We start from the raw sequence: 17,450 nt of genomic DNA on the forward strand, positions 1-17,450 counted from the left end.
GTGTCCATAAAGATCAGATTGGCCACTGATGAAGATGGGCTGTTGGGGTGGATGGTCCTGTGGTCTGAAGCAGTACTGCTGCCATCACAGCATTCCCCGCAGTCACAGTGTGATAGCAAAGCAGATCTCGTCTATACAGCAGCTGTGGCAAGCAGTGCAGTCTCTTGGAGAATAAAGGATGCAAAACAAGTAATTAAATGTGAAGTCCTTGCAACTAAATTTCAATCGAAGGGTTTAGAAGGGACACTCTGCCTCTTAAATGCAGCGTTAGACCCTTGAGATATTATTTAATTAGATTTTTCATTATAACATAGTTGTGAACATTGTCTTTTCTCTTTTAGCTTCAATAGTGATTGGGAAATGGTGGTGTGAGATGGAGCCCTGCCTAGAAGGAGAGGAATGTAAGACGTTGCCTGATAATTCTGGATGGATGTGTGCAACTGGCAATAAAATCAAGACCACCAGAGTAAGTCATCTTTCTACCTATACCCAGGAGGTCTTAATAGGAAAGGGAGTCGCTAATGATTGCTCACCCATATCTTTTCCATCATCATATCTTCTGTAAAAGTCTTAAAGATCACTGCATAACTCCCCAGCCATTGAACACTTCTGGCCATAATTAGGTGAAAAATCAGATGGATTCTGTCTGATCAGCTGGGTCCAGGCTCAATAAAGGTCAGGTAGGAGCTGCTGGATGGCCAGGTCACTTTCTTACATTGCCACCTCAGAAGAAAACCTAGTGCACATTACAGAGTCCCTTTGTGGTGGCCAAAGGGTAGAATATTAGATCAAAGGGATCTGCTAGGGATATCAAAGGGATATGCTACATCCGTAACGTGGCTGTTCCAGGCCACATCTGTATTAGCAGCTGTACAGATGTTCTGTAGCTTGAGGACTCAACTCACTGTCTGCATTTCGGGTCTTCCTTCAGAGCAGATCTAGCCCAATGTACCTGTTAGTGACACAGTCCTGAGATGCTGAAGATTCAGGTAACCCAGACCAGCAGATGATGACAAATATCACCATGCACTGCCAGTGAAATGCAGAGATATATCTGCAAAGTGCAAAAGTGTGAATGAGCTGGCCAAACGTCTCCCACCATGATATTCCCTTTGGGGAAAAAAAGGTGTTTTTAATAAATAGACTCTAGCTTTTCTTTTGCACTGTGCAATTGTTTCACGACCATTTTCCTATGCTACCTCTACCTATATTCAACAATTTTAAACCAGAAAGTTGTGCCCTAGTGCCGGTGCCTTGCAGTGCAAATTAAAGAAGAATCTTACTACATGTCCTTTGCATCAGTTTTCTCACTGAACTGGGGAATTGAAAGGGATGAAAATGATATCAAAGAAGTAACAAGCAATGTAAAGAAGTGCGTTACACTTTTGTTATATTACAATAATTCAATATTCTGCAGTCTGCAAATGATGTAATTTAGGAGCTGCATTTGCTTTTTCCTGTGAAATTGTCCTGCTCTTAACTCCCTGAACCCTCATCATATAAACTAGTTTTACACGATAGCCTGCATCTAGAACTGATTGCTAGAAATTTAGCTGCTTCATTAATATGCAGATGTATGGTCCAATCTATTCAGTATGCATTATTGTGCTTCATTTAAATTAAATACTTACAGAGCGAGCGCTCATAACTGAAAAAATATTTCTTCATTTACCCACAGGAGTTATTTTAATTAGCTGGTGAGGGGAGTACCTTATGGTGCTGCTTCCAGTAGAATTGTGCTTTCTTGCTTTAAAATATCATTAGAGAACCCAATTGACAAAGGCAACATGACAGGATGTGCTTAGCGACTGCCTCTTGCATATTCCAAGCAAAAATTTTACTTCATAATCCCTGAAACTTTGCTTGAATCTGTACTGCTGCGTCAAGTCTAGCAACATAAATGTGAAATAATAGAAGCAATCAGATCCTGAAATGGGCATTTTTTTTCTTTGTTTTGTCATTTCAGATGGCATCAGAGACAGAGATTACACTGTAATCTGTACTGCCCGCAGTCCAGGCTGCAAGATTGGGCCATGTGTGTCTCATTTTTATAGTTAAGGAAGTTAAGAAAGCAGACGAAACAAGACAAATCAGTCAACTCCTAGATAGATCTGTGGTGATTAGCCAAAAAACTAGAGCAAGTCCTCATAGGCTGTAAGCTGTAAACTGTTTTAATGAAGGCTTTTAAAAAAAAAATAAATTGACATTAGGCAGCTGCTGTCCTGACAAGGAAATCATTCACATTTATGACTCACAGGATTAAAATACCTATTCGTAAACTCTTTAAGGCCCACAGTAAATCACATATAAGCATGTGGGTATGTGTATATAAATATGTACATGAATACATGTATATACACAATATACACAATTTTAAAGTGTAGTGTATTACTTCATGTTTGGTTCTCAGATGTGATTAATCCCGATTAGTGTCAAAAGAAGGTGGACAACAGATTCAGTGAAGGCTTTGCCAGCACATCCTCCATTCCTTCCTTTTCACACATTTATTCCTGTGTTCAGTCCTTTAGCATAGCTCACTAATTAAGTTGTTAAAGCCAAAGATATAAAGCTCACAGCCTCTGTAAATTGATTTGTTTTCTATTGACGGTAAGAGCAGGTGACAAACACTGGAAAGAAATCATTTTGTAATTCAATTTTTGTAGGAGTTGCAAAGCTTTTACTAATCCCTATTCACTTTTTTTTTTAAGAACATGAGTTTCAGTGCTTTCCTTAAAAAAGTGGGGCTCTTGGGGCTGTGCTAGGACCCGGCTGGAGATCACTTCACTACATTTCAGCAGAGCAACCAGCACCAGGGGAAATACAAGAGCATGATCTTGGGCTGGATGCTGGGAAGTGGTGCTCACAAGGGCACAGAAACAACTGTAAGAACCAGAGCTGCTGAAAAACACAAAGATATGGCTCTTCATGCATCTCATGTTTACTCACTTCCCATCTGAGCAAGGTACCCACTCATAAGCTCTTGACATTGGATTGGTGTCTACACATGGCTTTCTGTGCACCTCTTTGCAGGGCCCTTGAGGAGCATGGTGCTTCCTGACTGGCCTTATGTGCACGCTGCACTGCAAAATGCCCTTTTGATGTAATACACACTAATAACACCTGGCATTCATGTATCAGCCCTCTAAATACTTCAACAAGCTGTTTTCCTGCTGATACTGTAGAGGATGGGAATTAAAGAGTTGAGGACTTGGGGTCTGGCAGAGTAGCTCAGTTTGGAGCACCTCTTCAGCTTCACAGCCTGCACCTTCCATTAAAAGCCACCCATCTCCCAGTTTTCAGAGTGACACTTGGTTTACCATACATTTTGCCATCAGAGAAATGCAGGCCATTTTACTGTGTGCTGAGAGACCAGAGCATCACATTGCTTAGCAGCCACTGCTCATCTCATGCAGTAGCAATAGCACCAGGAGGTGTCCACAGCCCCTTGATCTCTTGTCATTCCCTGCTCCTACACCACTAACCACATAAATTCTTGAGGCAACATACAAACAAGAGGAATGAGGTGCTCATCCCCAAGAGAGAAAACCCAGCAGGGTCACTGTTTGGTGACAAACCAGAAGAGCAGAAAATGGGAACTGGGGGAAGGAAGGAGATGGTAAATGAACACAGAGTTTTCTTTTATTTTTAGCCTTCCAACCAGGTTAATATGTCAAATGATTTCCAGATTAAGTTTTTCTTCAGAGCAGTAAAGAAACCCCTCTCTTTTGTGATAACAGTGTCTGTAATTAAGAGGTCAGTTCAAAGCAGAGAGCACAAGATAGTAAATATCTCTTGCTATAAGACTTACTACTGCATTTCATCATATCACCTACTGCTTAGATAATAATTTTTAGCCCTGATTTAATGCCTGAGACTGCTTGTATTCAAGTAATTTTGAGTTTCACTGCTGACCTAGTCATCCAGCAAAGGGTTGGACCCTTGTGCCATTCATCAGCGCAGGAAAGAAACAAAAGCCTCTTCTCAAGAGAGATATTTTTGCTTCTGGTCAGTCGTTCCTCTTTCAGCATCCTAAAAAAAATCCCACTTCTGGGCAGTGGTGTTTCCTCTTCAAGCCATTAGTGTGCTCACTCAGATCAACTGTGGTGTTAGTCATAAAGAGCAATGGTTTTACGCTCTGCTGCAGGCCATGTTATCTCACCCGAGGTGAGCAGATGAAGTCATTCAGACTTTCCAGTCTATTATTTATTATATAGCTATAGCTTCTGTTCTGCCCCTCTTCGGGCAAGTGAGGTGGTGGGGCTCCAAATGAACCTTGACAGATGAATCCATCTGCACGTCTACCAGACAGTACCAGCATCTGCCCTGGTGAGACCACATCTGGAACATTGTGTTCAGTTCTGGGCCCTCAGTTCAAGAAGGACAGGAACTTCTTGAAAGAGTCCAGCAGGGCCACAAAGATGATGGAGGGAGTGGAGCATCTCCTGCTGAGGAGCGGCTGAGGGAGCTGGGGCTCTTGAGCTTGGAGCAGAGAAGACTGAGGGGTGACCTCATTCATGGGGATCAATTTGGAAAGGGCAGTGTCAGGAGGAAGGAGCCAGGCTCTGCTCTGGGATGTCCAATGCCAGGACAAGGGGCAATGGTCCCAAGCTGGAGCATAGGAGGTTCAAGCTGAAGATGAGGAGAAACTTTGTCAGTGTGAGGGTGCCAGAGCATGGCCCAGGCTGCCCAGAGAGGTTGTGGAGTGTCCTTGTCTGGAGACACCCAAAGCCCTGGCCGTGTTCCTGTGTGAGTGCTCTGGTGATCCTGCTCTGCAGGGGTTGGACTGGGGGAGCTTTCCAGGTCCCTTCCAACTCCTCACATTCTGTGACTGTGATTCTTTGATCACTCTGAGAAGGGAAGGGAGAAGGCTGGGGTGAGCATGGCCCCATGCCCAAAGCTGTTCTGGTATCTCCTGCACCACCAGCCTGAGTGATGGAGGCACATCCAGCATCTCCCAGGGGTCTTGCTCAGGGTCTTTCTGTTGCACATCCTTAAATCCCTGCAGCCCCAAGAGAAAAGAATACCCCAATATATCGTGACTATTAATTCAGGTGTATCATGAGCAGAGCAAAGCACCACAAAGCCCAGGTCTTTCTTTCCTGTCATAACATATTTTTTATAACTGACTTTCACACTTTCTTACTGCAGATCCACCCGAGGACTTAACAGAGCACCGTCTGCATGGAGAGAGTGAAAGCCCTGCTGATTTATGAGGACAAAGTATTGAAAGTTTAAAACCATCTCAGCATTTACAGGCCAAATGGATTTCTTATTTGCACTTTGACTGTTTACCAGAAAACAACAGTGGCTTTACTGTGTGAAAGAAAGTATTCAGTGGAAATAATGCCCCTGATTTTTGACAGCTGAAAATAAAAATGAAGAAAATGGTTCCTTTGGTAAAGTTTCCGAGATTGCGAAGTACAAACAACAGTATAAGTTTGGATCTACAATTTACTTTATACCAGTTAAAGTATATATATATAGAAATATATATATATTAATATATGATATTTTGAAATAAAAGCCTCACTCTTCAAGAAATTGAAAAGTACCACACTTTGCTGCAGCTGCTGTAAATTTTCTTTTTATTTTTTGTAATGATCTGGAAGAACCTTACCTGTTTCAGAGAGAAACGTGGCAGTGAAGAGGCAAAGCAAACCTGCTGCGGTACAAGGACGCCTAAGAGCTACACAAATCCTACCGATGTGGCATCCAGAGCTTCCTGTTCAGCAGAATTTCGAGGGCATTCGTTGTTCCACTTTGTGTTCTGGAGGCTTTTCCCCTTGTGCAATACTAGCATGCTGGCTTTGCTTCATTAACCATACTTGATTGATATATAACAATTATAATTCTATCCTCTTCCAAGAAAATATTTTTAGAGCTGTTAGATACTCCATGAAGAAGAGATGGACAACTACTGAGTGAAGTACAGTATGTATTAAAAGTTTATTTGGCAGCGTTTGGTAGACTGTGAACTCCCTTCTTATTAAAGATGTACTGTACATACAATGTCTTCAAACTTTGTCTAGCTCCTAGAGACTACAGTAAAAACCCAGTAACCAACTCCAAAGCTTTGCATTGTTGGCTCACTAATTCCTTGAAACAACAACAAAGCTATTCCTTTCCAGACCAACAGGCGAGAGGGCTTTTACATGTGGTTTGTTATTTTATGAGCCCATTTGCAATTCGTGAACAAGCATTTCAGCTTAAACCAAATGTCTCTGTGGACTCCTCGGATGCTCAGGCACACCCGCACGCAAGAGACTGCCTGGCTGTGTGCTCTTATCCCACAGCACATGCAGAACAGCCTAAATTCAAGCTTCCCTTCTTGCAGGCCAGACTAATGCTCCTTGAGAGGATTTGCCACCAGCTAAAAGCATACATGTGGGCACAGCAAACACACAACAGCTTGTGGCAAACAAACTGTGTCTGAGCCCTGCTTTCGTTTCAGGAACAGTTTCTCCCAGTTTAATTTTAGTCTGTTTCTTACTAAGGTGAATTCAGCTGAGCTGAAATGCTCTTCAGTGAGGATGCGTCCACAGAGACACTGATCTACTCACTGTGAGCCGTTTGCATTCACATTTCTGGCTAAGCTGTTGCTTTTCACCATGCAGCCCGAGGTCTGAAATGTGCGAGCCCAGTTCACATTCCCAGGCATTTTTGTGAGCAGTCCAATTAATTTCAGGGGGTTAATTCATGTGGAAAAGTATCTCGCTGTCACGCACAAGTCTGCGCAATCTACCCTTCAGTACACCTAATGCTACCAAATCAAAGAGGAACAGGGAAATGTAAAACATTTTCTATCCAGTCCAGCTTCATTTCTTTAACATTTCCACTTTGTCTGCTTACCTGTCTCTCACAGGGCGCCTTTGGCCATGCTGATCACTTTTAATCCAATGCAGAGGATGTGCTGCACTTCCTGACCTAGAGTTGGCCAAACTTCTCCCACTTTATTTCTCCTTCAGGGCAACCACTTCAATCTCTGATGTTTCAAGAGGCAGAAATTTGTCACTGTAATTATGCTGTATATTAAAGCACCTACACTATGTGTCATGCCATATTCCATGCCAGATTTCCATGCTGTTCCTTGCCTGATGCTCACAGTGGAAATGGATTTGCTGTTTCCAAGTGTGTCTACTACTTCCCTTTCAAAAAGATATGGCAGTATAAAGCATCCAGGAAAGAAACTTGTTTGTCTCTCGTGCACAGAAAGACATAGGAGCACAAGCCTGACTGCCACTTGTAGGTCCTAGCACATGGAGACCAGGCTCCCTGCTGGCCCAGCTATATGGGCCATAGATTTTCTGGCCACAGACACCTGCCTAAACTACAGAAGATGCCTAGGCCCTCATCTATGTTTTAGATATGGTCTGCCATGGCCATGTGTCCCTAGTCCCATCCTCTCAATTCGGAGATCACTCCTGCCTGGTTACCCACACAGAGATGCGGTCCCAAAATGAAATCTTCAAACTTGCTCCAGGCTCACCTGCCACAAGAAAGGAGCAACTCCTCCAAAATAAATCCTTAGTGTTTCTCTGTTTGACTCTAACAGCCCTTTAAAAACCCTCTAGAGATAGGAAGCCCTTGGTGCACTAAGAGGTAGACCCTGCCACCAAGACACAAGGTGATTAAAAGCCAGAATGTGTTATCATCTCTTTACCAGTGGGAACTGAGGCACACAAAGCCTCTTGAAATCACTTTGGAGGGCTAAGTAAAACCAAACAGAACTTGAACTTCAATTTCCTTATTCCATGTCTCCTGCTGCCCTATAACACAGCCCACACACTCTAAACCAACCTATGGCCTCTTAAGGCATCAGCATTGAGAGGGATTTGACCCATAGGAATGTGTGTGGTATGGCTCAGACTGTGAGTCGATAACAGTGCTTATGGCTGTGTCTACGAAATATGCCTGTTGAGATCGGGAAATATTAGACTTGCTAAGATATGAGAAGGAAATGTTGTCATTACCACAGGAAAGTTTCTTAGAGATGTTTATGAATTTTTCTTCGCCAGTAGGCAGCCTCAAATATCACCACACCGAATTCAGTAAACATCTGCGTCTCTTTGAAGTTGCTGCAAAAAATCTGCTTGTGAAGTGCGGTACTGAGAAATTACTGTTTTAATTAAAATGTTTTAGAGGGAGAATTAAGGCCTTTGCAAAAATAATGACTAATAAAACATAAAGTCAAATTAAGAGGCGGATGCAGCTAACCTTCATTGTTTCAGTGAACCAAATTGAAAACGATAATAAAAACATGCAACCAGCCTGGAGTCACAATGATCATGTATTTCGGTGATATGTGCAGTAAAACAGTGTGTAGAGTGAAGATGTCAGAGCTGCTTTTTCACCTTGGCTGATGGAAACCCAGTGCGTTTCAGTGGTGGAGTGAATGGGTCCCACACCCTCATGAGGAAGTCATGCCATTCTCTGCAAATGGTAAAAGGGATTTACGTCAACAGAAGAGGAAATTACAATTCCTGCTTTCTAGCAAAAGTCTAGGCAGAGGCGTATCAGGGGAAAAAAAAGAAAAATATTTGTAAATGCATCAAAGATAAACTTAGATTCATGTCAGTGTTTCTTCTTCAGATGTGTGAAACCAAGTTATGTAAATCTAAAATTTAAAAGTTGGAAAAAATAATGAAAAAAAGAGAAAAAAAAGTAGCTACCATCTGCTTATTGATTCAGAAAAGTCTAGATTATGTGCTTCTGTCCCGAAAATATCAGGTAATAAAGAGCTCAGTGTGGTATGACTTGATACTGCTTTGAATATACTACGTGTTATATGTGAATAAAAAAGACCCATGGAGAAAGTCCAATGACCAGCAATTATGAACAGCATGATGTGTGTGTGCTCAGACCTGGCATTACACAGAGAAAGGACCATGACAAATTACTGAAGGTGATGATACAGTTTGTGATGAATGATGCTCTTATCAGACCTATTGATCCACCAGTAACAGAGTTTGCAGATACTTTCAGTGCTATATTGCTTGTATATTTTCCTATTATAAAATGATTAGTTATGTACTGAACTTCTCTCATTTGCCACTTTCCTGTTTCAGTGTCTGGTCCAAACATAATTACAGATCATAGAGAAATAGTGGAGGAGATGATAGATCCACATACCTTGGCTTGGAAAGCACATTCATTTCATCTGAAGGTGGCAGTCTTTGTTTCTTCTCCAGTGGGAGGATGAAAACTGTGGCCTGAAATGAGCTTCTCTTTTATCAATATCTCAGTCACATCCCAGTAAGCAGGATTTAGAGCTTGCCTGACAAAGAAATGGGTCATGCTTCTTTGCTTGGTATTTTATTTTTTTGTCAGAGAAAAATAGAAATACATTCCAGAAATAATCTTTCAGGTAGACAGAAGGAGATGTGTGTACAGGGCAGTTGGTTTAAGGCTGTCAACAGTTTTTCTAGTTCACCGGTTTGAATTCAGATCATAGGCCTGACACATATTTATGGTTCCTTCCCTGAAATACTCCCACAGTCAAAACACTTAACTTCACAAATATTTCTACTTCATGAAACTGTGCTGCTCTGAGGAAAAGAAACTGAATCCTCTGCTTTGCAGGTGGGAAACCAAGGCTTGTAAGAGCTGAGACTTGTCCAAGTTTATCCTAAAAAACTTCAGTAGAGGCAGTAGTAGAAGCGAGGACTCCAGGGTTTTAGGTCATTGTCGCAGATGGTTCATCTACAGTTCACATCAGTGCAATATCCCTGACGTCAGAGCTTGGCTTTTAGGTCAGGTCACAGAGAGCAGAATTAGGGTGCCTGCAGTGAAGTATGGACAGTCACTCACTTCAGCTGGGATCTGCAAGCCACTGATGCATGGAAGATCACCACTAGACCTACCCCAACATCTTCTGCTCCCACAGGGATGCAGCAACACAGTCCTGCCCCGGTTTGGTTTCATGGCTCCTGAGCAGAGAGGAGAAAAGGCACAGAAGTGGCTGTCCTTAACCCTGATGAGCTGAGAAACGGATACACCCAACAGCCCTTCTTTTGGAGGGCACGATTCCTCAGAGATGCTCATCTGCTGATAGAGTTATTTCCACTTAAAAGTTGACTTGCAGCAGAGAAAGCATACATTGCCTCACACCAGAAAGTGCCTGAACCAGCCAACAAGAAGCACAAATAACTCGTTCTCAGCTGAAAAATGTGAGCACCATTGCTAGGGAAGAGGATGTCACACAGGATAACGAAGTAATGGGGGAAAAGATCACTTTATTTTTGACAAATATTCATCTGTGGGCATACTTGGCAGATCTTTGATGAAACCTTTTGTTGTTGCTTGATGAGTACTTCTAATTGCTGGGTGCAGATCAGAAGTGTACAAAGATCTTTCCAACATGTCAAGCCTGGGATTGACAGCATTTCATACAACACTCATCAGTGGATTATTTTGTTTTCTAACCATGCAGCAATATCGTCAAATCTGCATGACAATGTACACATCTGAGCATCAGGTTACTGACCTGCTTCCCATTATTTCTCATCTGCTTTCTTTGTTGGACAGCTGTCGTTGATTCAGTTAGAAATGAGGGCTAGAGGCCCACCTAGATTTGAAGCAAACTGCCCATAACCTAAAATATCATTCGGGGTAATATGCAATTTCTTCCTCCTGCCTGCCATTCCTCTTCATTTCCTATTTCATTTCATTTCCATTTCATCTCATCCCCTCTCTTTCACACCACTTAATTATTTTCATCCATCACTATTAGTGTTTTATCACCGCTACTGCCCCACAGACTGGGGAAAAGCAGCTGCACTGTCAAGACCCAATTCAGGGAGCCATTCCCCCCAACAGCAGTGATTGATGCCATCTTCTTTCTCTTCCTTTTTCCCGTGTACTTTGCAAGGTGAGATCCTGACCTCACTGCAGCTGCTGTGCCAGCAGCTCCTCATATTTGCACTGCCCACGCCAGCAATCCCCAGCTCAGGGCCACAGGGTCCACCTCAGATGTGCCCCAATGTGTACGAAGCAGATGCCCTAGCACTTGATTTGCAGCAGAGGAGTTAATTGTCAGCTCCTCACCTCCACTGAACCTTTTTGCTGTTGCTCCTACAGTCTTGTGTACCTTGACCGGACCTGAGAACTCAGCACTCTGTCTGCTGTGGGCTTGCCATTAGTTTATGCCTCTGCAAGAGGAAAATTTATCACTATTGATTTGATCAGGCTTTTCTTGCACTTGAAATAGTGAAGAGCAGGCCAAGTTGCTGTTAAAGGCACAATATGGGATCCAAGCACAGACATGTTAGGTTTTTCTGGGCTCTTTTTTTCCCTGGTGCTCTTTGAGCTACATTTTCTTTTTGAAAGACTCTGCTATCCAGGCTTGTAGAGATTACATGATATCTCACATAAAGCAGTCCAGCTTTTTTACAAATCTGGCACCAAGTCCCTAAAGCCCTACTAGTATCTCACAGACACTGATGCAAAGCAGAGCACCGGTTAGGACACGTTACAGGCTGAAGGCAACGTTCTCTGTGTCTTTCCTCTGCTTCCAAAAAGTCTTCCCTGAAAGTATCTTTGAAGCAAAACATCAACCTTCAAAGCATTCTGCAATGGAGGAACCTCAGTACTGAATTAGTGCTGAAAATCAGCTAAAGGTCCTTAAAGACAAAATGCACTTAGCTCTCGAATTCAACCCCTTAGTCAAACCTTCCACTAGTTTTGCTTCTGGAATAGCAACTGATGGGTCACCTCGAGACCTATTAATGTCTTAGTAATTAATGTAAGCAAGGAAGAAGACCCAACACAGAGGCACCACAGCCTCGCCATGCTACCTCTAGGCACTCTCCAGCTTTTCTTTAAATATGCCAATGGCAAGTCTAGCATTCAGCATTCCAGTGCCTGCTACCAAACGGGCTGCACAGGATCCGCTGTGGGCAGATTTCTATCTCCACCCTCTTTCACTGATCTAGGTCTAGGTTGAATTTGAATGACGGGTATGATAATAGCACCTACTTTGCAACACAGTATAACAGTCCAAACAAAGCTTTCCTACTGAGGAAGTCATATAACCTCATTATAACTACCTGCTTTTTTAGCAAAGCTTGGTGGCATATATGATCAAAGCTGCTCAAGAGGAATGATCAGGCTACAGTATTTTCCTTAGGCAGCTTGGCTATTTTTCCCCCATTCTGTTTGGTCACCAGACTCTCAAAGACACATAAAACCAAGTAGCAACTGCTAGGGTGACAAAGAAGTATTGCGGTCAGGATGTGTGCCTTCGAGAGGCAGCTTCAATGAATACTTCTTCATTTGGCTTCATCTTCTTCTGACCTTGATCTGATGGGCTCAAAACAGTGTCTAGATGGAAAAGAAGTTGGAAAATCACAGCAGCCCCAGTTGGTGTGTCCTTGTACTGCTTTCTCCCAAGCTGACATAGGAAAAAGGGAAGACTCCTCAGAAAGGCAAGGACAGGGGGAGTTCTGGCACCCAAAGCCCTGAAACCATCACAAGCCTGCAGTGGCCTTTTCTGCCCAGCTGTGTTGAGATGTGATTATTATAAGAATATCATGTTCTCTGCTAGCTTTTCTACTCTCTCAGCACCTGATTTCTAAATATTATTATAGCCTATCTCCTTTTCAGCCCATCTCCACCCTGCCTTTGTCCTAAGCAGAGAAAATTATATCCTGCTCACACAAAAGCCTATTCTTTTACTTGACATACAAAACAAGACAGATGATAAGAGCCCGTTGGTCTTATTCAGCAAAGCTAATCTCATCACTTGCTTCACTGTGGTATCACTAACAGTATTCCAGCCTACCCACTGCAACTGAAACATCACTTTATATCTCATATTCTTCTTTTTCATGTCAGATAACTTTGATTTGTTTACAGTGTCAGCTCCTGTACCCTGTTTCTAATTCTCTGATTTGAACAGAATTGAATAGGAATTTCAGAATGGTGAGTTCAACTCTACCATTTTTCCCTATAGATGCTGTGTCCATGTAACCTGTGACTTCCACCTTGCAATGCTTTTTCCAGCGGAGTCTTGTTACAGTCAGCACCATCCCTGGGCAACAGAAAATTAAACAGCCAGCTCTGAATTGATAGTCCAGGTATTTACATATTTTACAAATGGAAATACTTATTAGATGGTTTGATATTTAATGCTGGTCTTTATCTTTTAGTCAGTGAGCTCAACAGAGGGTACAGCAAAGTTTCACCAATGCCTAGAAGGGTTAGGAGAAAGATTGGAGCAGGAGCTCCAGTGGGAGATACCTATGCACATAGGTTTACCTGCTGCCTAGAAGGAGTCTCCAGACTGAAGTTACTGAATTCAGGTTCGAGGATTCATAAGCAGACTTGACCCACAGTAATTGCTGGTTCATAACTGCTTTGCAGCCTTATTTCTGAGTTAAAATGTCTTCTTTTTTCCCCCTAATAATCAAGTTGTAGCTTTTGGGACTGCTTCTTACATATGACCTATGAGACCTTTTCGAGGCCCTCGAAAGCTCTTAAATGTGCCACAGTGGCTTTTCTCAATAGTAACATCTCAACTGTGCATCTAGCAGCAACCTACAAAGCATACTTATGATGGAATCACAATACATCTCTTTCTCTACCACAGAATAATGCTGAGAAGGAAAATAAGGATGACAGGGTTTCTTACAGGCAGTGCGAAAAAATAAATCTATGTCCATGCACTCCTTCCTTAATATACTCCACACATCTACATGGATACTACAGTAACTGCACTTTCAAGCATCTCCTGTAGCTTTACCATTCAAAGCCTTGACGTTGCAAAGAAGCACCAAAAGCCAACCACAGCACATGAAATGAGACTGGACCTTGTCAGCATGGTGCTATCTCCAGTTTCCCTTTGACCAGAGTAGCTATGAGAGACTGTTTCTCCACAAATAGCTGTGAGACTTGAAAGTCAGCTTATGCCTGAATAATTGAGGCACTCATCTCTACCAACAAGCTGTTGCTTTCTGTAGTTCTCATTAACCCACAGCAGCCCTATTTAAACTGATCTAATTAGTCCCTTGCAATCAAAGGTAGCAGTTAGGGTAGAAGATTGAAAAATGGGAGTTTACAACAGGAAAAGTTCTTGATCAAGACTATTATTATTTTTTTCAAATCAACCTAAGTCCCCATAATGAGGATTTCTGGGAAAATACGGTGTATTACATAGGAAAACCTGTTGTTCATCACTAATTGACTCCATCCTTCTTGGACTCTTTTTCACAGACACCTAGAACCAGGATTTCTGAGCACACACAAGCCTAGCATTAAGTTAAATGAAAATTGAAGAACTGACCTGAAAGCAAAGATCACCAACCTTAACTTTCAATTTATCGCAACCTTGCCATGATTTAAGTACAGGTTACTCTGCTGAAATATGGTTTCTACCTACAGCTCTTGATTTTCTTCACTGCTCTACAATGCACAGGCTAAATTGAATGTAAAACAGGCCCCATGTGAAATACCCTGCACACCTCAGGGGTAGCTTTCCTCACCAGTTAGCACTAAGATGCTCTGAGACATAGGTGAGCCCATCAAACACAACCCAACATCTTCCAGTGTGAATGATATCAGCCATTCCTGTTTCAAGTTTATGCTGTATAAAGGCAAAACAGACTCATAAAAGGGGAAAACTGATATTAAAAACAATGCCTGGACAGCAGAAGACCCACATCTCACAGCTGACTTACATATAAAGACAGTACATACAATGGCTATGCTGAGCATTTCCTTAGGATTTAGAGAAATGAGCAACTTTAGCTTTACAGACTTCATGGTTGCTTGATCTCACTACAGTAAACAGCTCCATATTTTTCCTTTTCATGTTTTATCCTGAAGCAACAGAGCATTACATTAATTGACTTGTCTTATTAATTCAATAAGCTGCTTCCAAGATGAAATGCTTAGCTATGCTTGCTTGTTTTTGGCACTTTTTGGTTGTTGGAGGAAAAGCTTTAAGGCTAGAATTGCTCTGATGTTTTCCACAGTTCACTGAATAATTTTATGCACTACTGAAGATTTGCCACATTTGGAATTACTGCAAACTGCTACTTTTTCATCATATTATAATTTAATTCACACTTTTAGTATGATAAGAAAACATTTAACAGTTTGCATATTAGAGAAGTGTATTTGTTCTGCTGTAAAGCTCTGGTTAAGAATTCATTATAGGTCACTCCTTTCTAGGATTTATAATTTGGACATAAGATACATTTAGAAGATTAAAGATGACATAGAAGCTACCCCATTCAAATGAATTATATGCAAGAAAATTCAGGGAGAAAAAATTGACCTTGCTGTAAATATAGAGCAAAAATATTTTACTACAAATTTGAATAAGATTGAGAAATTTTTTTACGATTCCAGCAAGTTATTGGAGAGGAGGTGAATGCATTTTAAATGTTAAGAAATTTGAATCCTATAAAAGATATCTAACATTCCTTAAGGGGAAAATACTCATGTAACTATGTGTATTCTTAGATTTCCACTTCTTTAGGAAACATGAACTCTGTATTTGCCTTTCAACTGGTGAAAATGCTGATTTTTATCTTTTTTTGTCTGTGAACTGGGTGAAAATTTCATTTCTTTTTTTCTCTGAGCTTTTTCAAGAAGGCTATCCAGGGCTTGTCAATGCTTTTACCTTTGAAAATCCTCCTTCCATCCATTGCCTGACTCTAGGCTCTGTTGTGAAGCGAGGTAGAGCATGGTCATCCTGCTCAGCACGTCTTGTACCTTGGAGTGCCACAAGCATCATTCAACTTGTTAATGTCAACCTTCAGAAGCCACCGCTGATGTCCCTCAACCTCTCCATGTCCCTTGGAGGGTCCTGTCACGCTATGAGCTATTCCCTGGAGGTAAAACTCTCTGCATGTGGTTTTTCTTGGACGTGGAGTGGAAGTTCACAGTGAAGCCTCTAAGGTGAGGTCTCTGCAGGGTAACCGTGAATACTCCCCCTCCACTTTAAGGCTGCAATGGGCTGTGAGCATCTCCAACCTCTCTGATGAGGAAAAAGGGTGAGTAAGCCCTCATCAGGGGTTGCTCCTCAATCTCTTAGGGAGAACAACTCCCTAAATGCCTGCTCTGCCACAGGGCGCTCACCAGAGCCCCTTACAGAGCTCCTGTAGATAGCACAGTGTTTATCTGTTCCAAGGGTGATGACTGGCCCAGGCTGGGCTACTGCAGGGAGCAAGGGCTGGCCACAAATAAAGTGAAAACCAAACTGCTACAAAAGAGAGTCAATACCTAGAGAACCAGGTCAATTGTACAGCTTCTAGAGGTAGGAAGGCATAGCTGTAGAAACTGTTTTTCATGCCCTCCCTCATCTACAGCAAGCAAAATTGTGTCCCCCAACAATAAATCTGGCAGATTTGTGCTCAGAGGTGATGTCAGTGGTTGGGAAGGTAACTGCTACCAGCCCTGGTGTGGGTTGGTGCAATGGGTGACAAACCTTCATCTCACCACAGAGCCAGTTACAATCACTGCTGCGGCAAAACTGACCAGGTAACCACAAGGCTTTGAGTCAAAATAAAGACACTGCCTGCAGTGAGGTCCTATTTTTAAATGAGGGTTATTTATCAGGTTTCTGGCCTTAAGAAATCAAAACATAATTCGTGCTCAGAGTGACCTGTAGGTGTTTGCACGGCAATTAATAACCACAGTTATGGTAACGCAGCTGGACACATGGCAATAGATCTTCTCTTTGAAACGTTTTGCCCTTACAGCCACTACCTCTAACTCTTCATTATGTGTCCCCATACCCTTCGCATTTCAATATTATCATACTGAGCAAAGCTCAGTTCACTGTTTAAATGAGTGAGGAACATCTGGTAAGTTGAGACTGCTGGGACTCCATGGACAGATAAAGTTGTAGCACTTTTTCCTCTGTATATGGAAATGCATTGTAAATTAAACCTGTGAATCATCTGAAAAGGCACGGATCAGAAAGCAGGTGGAGAAACGCCATCATTTGTGCCAAGGTCAAACTCCACGCAGCTTAGCTTAAAGTCAGTGCATTTTCATGCATTCAGTCACAAAGCATTGTAGTGTTCACTCGTTATTTTGTATTTTAATGGTTTTCTAAACATGTTTTTTGACCTCATATTTTGGCCTCCACAAAATATGTGAAATATACTATAAAGACAAACAAATCTTGTGAGTATGAAAATATTTCTCCCTCAATCCCTTTTTTTCCCCTCCTTTCTTTCATCTCAACCTGGAGCTGCCCTAGACTGAACCACTGCCTGCTGATCTACCTTAGTTAAAAAAAAAGAACGAGTTGTGCAGTAAGCCATCTGCCGTGAAACATAAATGTCTTGTAACAGCAATGAGCCGAGAGCCATGAACCACTTAGCCTGAGGGAGAAGGTGTTTCAGCAGGGTAAGCAGCAAGGAAAGCCTCAAAGAGACGGGCGATGCTCCCTTTCAGCTCCAACTGCTGCAGCATTGAAGGCCAGCTCTCCCCAGCCTGCT

At 42.2% G+C, this 17,450-nt stretch overlaps 1 long non-coding RNA gene across 1 annotated transcript; it reads left to right on the forward strand.

The window, feature by feature from the left end:
* The first annotated feature begins 340 nt into the window (after nucleotides 1-340).
* On the forward strand, nucleotides 341-6,009 carry LOC104543244. Its single transcript, XR_728158.1, has 2 exons — nucleotides 341-466; nucleotides 5,149-6,009. It is a non-coding gene; the product is annotated as an uncharacterized LOC104543244 (long non-coding RNA).
* The last annotated feature ends 11,441 nt before the right edge of the window (nucleotides 6,010-17,450 follow it).

The sequence above is a fragment of the Mesitornis unicolor genome, unplaced genomic scaffold, assembly GCF_000695765.1.
Source record: "Mesitornis unicolor isolate BGI_N332 unplaced genomic scaffold, ASM69576v1 scaffold13057, whole genome shotgun sequence".
NCBI classification, from domain to species: Eukaryota; Metazoa; Chordata; class Aves; order Mesitornithiformes; family Mesitornithidae; genus Mesitornis; species Mesitornis unicolor.